General features: G+C 32.4%; 1 pseudogene; it reads left to right on the top strand.

The window, feature by feature from the left end:
* Nucleotides 1-1598: 1598 nt before the first annotated feature.
* Nucleotides 1599-4333, top strand: LOC107030251 (annotated as a pseudogene).
* Nucleotides 4334-6596: the final 2263 nt, after the last annotated feature.

Here is a 6596-nt window from a genome sequence, read left to right on the forward strand (position 1 = left end):
GAAGATTTACAATAATGTATTCAAAAAGATTGATGCCATAAAGTCATTGTTATACTGAAAATACACTCTGTTTTGTGAACTTTCATATATCTCAAGCGAAACTACTAAGTTGTGTCTACAAACACCGCATCTTCTAATTGTACTAAAGGTAGTACAAATTGTACAGTAAATTTGGCACTTTTTCATTAATCATTTTTTTCTAATTAACAACTTTTGTACCATAATCTCACAATTCTCTATAGATTTCTCTATCCTCCTTGCTAAGCTTGGTCTATTTTCTCAATTCTTTTTTCTAATGACTTTGGACCCTTGATGCACATAGTGCATCCTTAAATTTCATTTTTCTCAATAGTTTTGGTGCACATAGTTATGGTTTTTCTACATATTTTAGGGTTAAAACTTAAAAGGTGAAAAAGAGGAAATAGTTGAACTTGCAGATGAACTTTGACTTATTTTTCGGGACAAAACAATGGAGTTGAGTCCAAGTTTGCCAGTGTTGATCTGACTCTAGAGAGATTAGAGTGGAGGGTAGAGTTAAAGATGGAATCCTTCATTTTATGGATATGCAAATGTTCTCTTAATTGATTAGTCTACTCATGCATGATCTTTTTCTCATTATTTTGTAGTATCAACTATCAACTTCTTAAATACTAAGTTTTTTGGCCAATATGATATTTTTGCAGATATAGACGTGGTCACGTGTTTGACAAAACTCCCCAATGAAGGCAATACTTATGTGTTATGAAAATTGATTAGTTTCAACAGCTGGTTGTCTTGGCAGATGTTAATGAAGTTGAACTATCTACTAAGGGTGAGTAGATATTTATCCTCTTGATATCTTTTTTCGTTTAGTAGTTTTCTTATAAAATTGATAAATTTTACAACTCTCATGTGATTCGTTCAGCAAGAATTTGAGTTGTCGAATTTTTTGGTGTTGCCATGAAATTACCAATTATATTAAAGGCTGAAAACTCAGTGAAAGCTTTCATTGTTGATCTTTTTGTTGTTGTACTAACTTTTTGAAAAAAATCAGCTACTAATATAGTAATTTGAGGGATATATCTCTAGGAATAAGAGATGTCTTATTAAATGTGACTATATCTGTTAGCACTTGATATCCTCTGAAGTTGTGACCATAAATGGCTTGTTTAAAGTGATAAACATTTTACTATTCGGGGGGGAGGGGGGGCTAGTGTTTTTGTCTTGGGACTTCCATGTTGGATGTCTGAAGTTCCAAAGCTCTTGAGAGCTATTGCATAGGAGCAGGATTTTACCTTGTGCTCACTCAAAAGGTAGCGGCTGCAGGTTTCCCTTTGTCATCAAAAAGAAAATTGTCATCAAAAAGAAAAAGTGGTAAAATTTGTCTGCTTCTTCCCATATTAATAATATTAGGAACAAATTGATGGTTGATGGTTGGGTATCTTCAGCACTGGAGATCTGTTAAGTGTTGATACAGGAATGTGGAGGACAGTTATGTTCTTGCATGTTCTTCCTCAATTAATTGTTCATGTTCATGCAACCATATAAAAGAAAGGACTTTCACTCAATAAGATGCTATGTTGCAGATACTACTGCTTGGTCAAATGTTTCTAACAAACATGGTACTATGGTTGAACATCGATCAAATAGCATTAGCAACACGAGATTGGATTTGCAAAGTTCAAATTGTGGAAATCGGAAGCCAGAGAGAAAGCCCTGAGAAGAAATGTAGATTCCAAAATTTGATTTTGGATGATGAACATGTGAGCTCATTACATTTTATCTCATGAATATTCTCCTTTTTCTATATTTACCTCCTATGAACATTTTTGCTTCGTTTTACTGCCTAGATAAAGTCAGTACTGTATGCCGATGAAATTGAACAGTATAAAGAAATGCTTAAACTCATGAATACCTATCTCATCTCTACCGCAAGAGTCAAAGTCTCCCAAACTTCATACGGCAAGCCGATACATAAATTTTACTGGTTCTTTACATAGAAACAATAATTGAACATATCACACCATCTAATGGAGTTGAGAAACCACTTCCACCACCAACCAAGCTGAATAGCACAACCTTTGATCGCATTCCTCAGATGATGCTTGATTCTGCTGTTGAAACAGGTATATCCATCCTAATATCTTCTAGAACACAAAAATATACCTGCTTACTGATAGACACACTTACAACATTCCATTATATATTATATACGCAGATATACTGGCAATTGTTCTTCGTTGTGGTCCTCAAAAATACGCAGGAGAAATTACCATTTGTGACAATCAGTAAGCACAACATTTTGTCTTATATTTTCCTATTTAATGCAAATATTTTGAATAAGTAAACACTTTTATTGTTTGTTTAATCGTACCATCACTTATCATCTGGTCGTTATCATAGTACTTAACCCTTCTTTCCTCACGTTCTCAGGAAAAATCAGTTTCTCCTCACTCTATTGGAGAGTTTCGGAAAAATAGAAGGTAATGAAATCGAAGCAAAAATGGCAAAAGAGACGGATCTTATTGTAATCCTTGGCAGGAGTATAGGCATCTCTACTTTTCAAGGTACATGCATTGAATTTTTCACCAACATAATTTAGATAATAACAAAATGTTATGCAAGCTTTCTGTCATACAGGGTTGTCACTACAGAGTAGGTACAGTTCAACAATACGCGTGACTCCTAATTACCCACAGGCAGTAGAACTCACCAAATGGTACTCACATTCCATCACTATTATCAAGCTTTAATTTGCATTTAAAGAATCTACTAAACATACTATCTGTTGTAACAATAGGGCAAAAGAAAACAAATCAATGTTGTTAAGTCGTGCATCGGACAAAACCTCAACAAGCTCATCTACCCATCTTGTGGTATTGACTCCTGCCGGCCAACAAGTTATCTCTATTGAAGAAATTTTATCACCAGCTTCTGTAAGTCATACTTCAAGCTGATCATTAAAGAGTATGCATATTCATTAAATAATAAAAACAAATTTTATTTATTCATCATTAACTTAATACTTATTACGTATATGATATTTTCCAACAGATGGGACTCTTCTATGTTGAAGCAGAAATGGCCATATCAGATGAATTGCAAGAGTTTTGTGTACTTGAATGCTCAGGATGCAAACAAAAGAACCGGACAAAAGATAGAAAGGATTTTCATTGTCCAAAATGCAATCGGAAAACAATATTACTTCCTCGGTACTTCTCCTTCTCCTTCGTTTTTGTTCAATTAATATATCTACTTAAGAATACATACTAAGTGCTATTGATAACCCGTATATATGTTAGATGTTTTATTGACCTCCTTTTTTAGTTGAAAAGTTAATGAACACAATTTTTCGTTCCTGTCAAACCTTGACTTAATTAAGCTCTTCAGTATTTGTATATGTTATATAGTGATAAATGCCGACTGATGTGTTCAATAATAGTTTTTTTACAGAATCATTTATAACAGAAAATACTAACAGGTTTATACCAATTTGACTTTATATTAGTTGCTTACTAATTTCTATATAGTTTTACTTTAAGATAGCCCTCATTTAGTAAAATTATATGTCTGGGGAAATAATAATAAGACCTATACATAGAAGCATTAAGTTATACTTTAAGTATGTAAGTGCCAAAATAGAAAACACTTTTTGGTAGAAGACTGACTGTCCTTCAACTTCTCTAACTAATAGATCACACATATAACGACAAACATTATAGATATGTATTAAGAATGAATCATAAATTGTCCCTTTGATAATAAAAGAGAAAAGCACCTTTAATCAAATCACAAATAGTCTATTAAAAGGAAATGTGAGAAACACTCACATTTTAAACTTATCATGATTTCAGGTGTATATTTCAAATTGATCTTACTGATGGTACTGCTACAGTCACAGCATCTATCTCTGGTGAATTGGGAGAAAAACTACTCTCCATGACGGCGGAAGACATATTTGACATAACTTGTGCTAAAGTGATCTCCTATTCCTGCCTACACATCTATTGTCACAACATATATGCTTAGATCTACAAAAGTTTTTCTCACTCTTTACATTTACAGAGGCAATCATTGTCTGTTAATCATGTCCATGAGATGTTGTCCAACAAACTATTTCAAATTCACCTAAGGAAGTCATCTTGGGGGAACCTCAAATAACACACATGCAACTTACTCCATTATTTCCTACATGGAAAAGCAACATACTCCGCCGAGCACTATTGATAGGAATTCCAAAAAGATAAAGCCTTTGGAGATAAGTGAGATGGAGGTGACGGAAACAACTACTGCAGCTGGTTCTTCAAATGCAACTCTGAAATTTGAACCACCCGCACCAATAAAAAAACTGTAAAAGGTCAGTCTACATATGATTTTCACATTTATTATTAAAAATCAAACTATAAATCACAATGATTAACAGCTCAAAGTATTTAGAAATACGTGAATTTTTTTTTAAAATTGAGGGTAGAATCATCTGCAAGTCAATGTTTTTCCATGCTGTTAGCGAAAAACATGCACGAAACATTGAGGTGTCTTTCATTCCTTTGGAATGCTTTCAGTTTGCTTTAAGCAAAGGATCACTACTTTTTGGCCTCCTCCACTGCAGCCATACAAAACAAATTTAGGACCTCTTCCTTAACTGTAGTGGAGTAAGTTGGTGATTTCGTATAGTGTGAGAGGCTTGCTGGAAATGTTTGTACAAACAAGAAGTCATAAAAAATTTTTGGAGAAAATCTGGTATACAATGCCTCTGTTTGCATCTTTTGGACTATCTGGTTAGAAAGAAAAGACAGATGTTTTTGAAACTCAAAAAATTCAAGTCTTTTGTAAACAATAGACGCCTTCAGAATTAATGTTTTGGTGTAGGAGACATGGTAGATGATATTTCATAATAATTACAGTTCATTGAGTATTTGAGAATATATTAGCTTTTCTATTTATTTTTTTCATGTAGTTTTTAGTTCCTCCCAAGTGTTTTTCGGTCATACAAACTTGCAGTGCTTTCCGGCCATAATAACCAAAAATAATAATGTATTTTATCTTGTCGTGGATGTATGAGTACTTTTGCTAAATCATATTATATCCTTCTGTCTATCTTGTTCTGTAATATTCTGTTCACCACTCTTTAAAACTTTGCTATGTTTGTGTCAGATATGGTGCTTACAGATAATGGGATTAGGCTTTAAGAGCAAATTTTAATTTTTTTTATTTTTTGGATTTTACAATTTTTGATTCATATGCTAACTGTCTGCATTGACTCCGCTAACTTAATCAGCAAATATCCAATTTTTCTGATTTTTGTTGTGTGAATTCTTTGTGCTGCACAGTAATTTCTGATTCATCTTCGACTCAATTCTGTTGGATTTCTCCTTCTCCTTCGTCTTTGTTCAATTAATATATCTACTTAAGAATACATACTATGTGCTATTCATAACCCGTATGTATGTTAGATGTTTTATTGACCTCCTTTTTTAGGGGAAAAGTTAATCAACATAATTTTTCATTCCTGTTAAACCTTGACCGAAGTAAGAACTTCAATATTTGTATATATTATATAGTGATAAATGTTGACTGATGTGTTCAATAATAGTGGATCACGAGGATTGACTCTTAGTAGTTTCTATATAGTTTTACTTTATGATAGCCCTCATTTAGTAAAATTATATGTCCAGTTGTATTCCTCTATATACTTGCTCATGCTTTCTTTTGTTATAGTATAGCCAATCAACATTACTAACTAACGGTGGATAATCATATTTCTTAGAGGTACTAAATACAACTCTATGAATGAGCAAAATGAAGTTTATCTCATGTGTTATTTGCCTATTTTTATACAGGACAATGACAACATCCAGTTGTGTTTTCAGTTTTTAACAGACCTTGAATTTTCTAATTACAGGAACTTCCTCACTTGATTTTGTGACTTGTGCTTAATGAAGTTTTTGGATTCTCAGTCGATTCAACTTCGCTCAATAGGGAGAATGAAATGAATCAGTAAACTTTTTGTCAAGGAGATTAATCAGTTAACTTTCTGTGAAGCCTTCATTATTTAGCTTTGTTGGTAATATTATATCCCACGTTTTTTTGTCATAACATTTTTTTGTCATATTCACTTTTAGAACAGTTTCACTTTCATCATTGACAAGTCAACTTTGTTAATTTACTAACACTACACAATTTTCTCAGGAAACCCTAACAACTCTCTATGTTATGGTTTTGGGAATGATGAAGAAGTCAGCTACTAAAAGCGAACACCAGCATCCTCTACATATGATATGATAAACAATCACATGTTGATCTCATATGTCAAAAAAATGGTTGTATTACCTTAGTTAGTATGGATCTTCCTTATGTCCGATATCAGTTGTACATATATTCTGAATATCTCTAATAGTATATGACATATCACATTATCCATCTTCTGCAACAACCATCATCAATGATTCATTAATGGAAAATTTTTCAAAATGTCAATATTTTAACATTTAAGAGGAATTATTAGTAACACTTTTAATATTTAGTGAAAATGTCAAATTTTAGTTTGTTATGTATTTTATTTATGTTTTTATTATTTATTTTTATTTAAAGAATATAATTATTTAATAATAAAAGGG

This window comes from Solanum pennellii, chromosome 9, assembly GCF_001406875.1.
Source record: "Solanum pennellii chromosome 9, SPENNV200".
NCBI lineage: Eukaryota > Viridiplantae > Streptophyta > Magnoliopsida > Solanales > Solanaceae > Solanum > Solanum pennellii.